The 1,741-nt window shown below is 39.7% G+C and overlaps 1 pseudogene; it reads right to left on the reverse strand.

Moving 5' to 3' along the window:
* Positions 1 to 388: 388 nt before the first annotated feature.
* LOC114884402 lies at positions 389 to 1,039 on the reverse strand (annotated as a pseudogene).
* Positions 1,040 to 1,741: the final 702 nt, after the last annotated feature.

Raw genomic sequence — 1,741 nt, forward strand, 5'->3', positions numbered from 1 at the left:
TGAATCCCAAGTTTGTTTGTTTGTTTGTTTTTAGATGTTTCAGATACAACTTGATTCTGCTTCTAAATGAAAAAGAATGGAAATGACAGTAACAAACAAGATTTCACCACTGAATATTGTGATGTGACTGTAGCAGTCTTATATGTGAAACTCAAGAAGGAAACAGCTGTGTTCCAAAACAGCTAAATATGCAGGTCTGAAAAAATGAAGGCATTTTGTTTAATTGCCACATTTACTCCAAAGCCCATTCATCTCCTTCAGCAACCCAAAGATTAAGCACACGTTCTGCTTAGCTATATAAAAAAGTGGCAAACATGCTGCACCACTGACATCACAGGACAGTTGCCTATAAACTAGACTTCTGATGCTGGGCTTCAGCTTCATTTTCTCACAGGTCATCATCTTCATCGAAGAGAGCAGTTGTCTGAAAAACCTCTAGCTCATGCTCACACTGCACTGCCAAGGCTGGGTCCGTGACCACCTCTGGTGGGTCAAGAGCAGGCATGGCGATGAACTCCAAGCTAGGGTCTTTGATTAGTTTCAGAAGAAGGGCTTTTCAAAGTTGTGGTTACTTTTGGCGGAAATGTCATAGTGCTGAGGATTCTTCTTTTGGTGGAAGACAATTGATTTTGCTTTAACTTTTCTGTCCTTAACATCCATTTTGTTGTCACACAACACAATGGGGATGGTTTCACATACTCATACCAGATCTCTATGCCCATGAGGCACATTCTTGTAACTTTTTTTTTCTTGTAACTCTTGGTGTTACATCAAACATTATGATGATACACTGAGGTTGGATATAATAACCATCTCTCAGTCTACCAAATTTCTCCTGACCAGCTGTATTCCATGCATTGAACTTAATAGGTCTTCTGTTGGTATGGAACACAATGGGATGGTCCTCAACACCCAAGGTAGCTATATACTTCTCAAATTCACCAGTGAGATGACATTCCTCAAATGTAGTTTTTCCAGTACTGCCATCACCAACCAATACATGTTTGAACTGAACTTGGGGTTCTCCTTGGGCAGCCATCCTGATGTTACTTCCAGAAGCGTCCCCACACCCGTCTGACTGAGGGCTCTGAATCCCAAGTTTCGATCCTTAGTTTCAATAAATATATTCATCTTTTCATTAACTTACTCATTGAATTATTTATTGAAACTTTATTAAATATTATAAAACAGGCACTGAGCTATGTGGTAAAGATACAAATATAAGTAAGATATTTTCCTGGCTCTTAAAGGACACCTGTCTAGTGGGGAAGATACACTGATGTATACAGTGCTGTAGTTGAAATATGTGCAGAATAGAATTGGAGTCCAAATTGGATAGCAGACAGAAAAGACTTCATAGAGAAGGTAATACTTAAGCTGCACCTTGAAAGATGAGCAAATACTCACCAGGTCAGTGGTGGACAAGGAATCAGGGATTTCCAGGCAGGAGAAGCAAAGTAGCATGATGTTCTCAGAGACATTTCAAGAAGTTTGAAAGGGATTGATTGTAGAACTGTGGTATAGAATGAGAAGGGAGAGGTAAGTAGGACCCAAATCATGGAGGACCTTATATGCCAGACCACAGAGTTTGGACTTTATCCTGTAGGTAAAAGTGCTTTAATTAGCAGAGTGACATGGTCATAATTATGTGCTCAGATACACCACACTGGTTATGTTGCAGAAAGTGGATGGAGACATTAGAGCCTGGGAAACCAGTTACATTGCTATCATTTCATATCAA

This window comes from Monodon monoceros, unplaced genomic scaffold, assembly GCF_005190385.1.
Source record: "Monodon monoceros isolate NGI ecotype Baffin Bay Population unplaced genomic scaffold, NGI_Narwhal_1 Super_Scaffold_5, whole genome shotgun sequence".
Classification (NCBI taxonomy): domain Eukaryota; kingdom Metazoa; phylum Chordata; class Mammalia; order Artiodactyla; family Monodontidae; genus Monodon; species Monodon monoceros.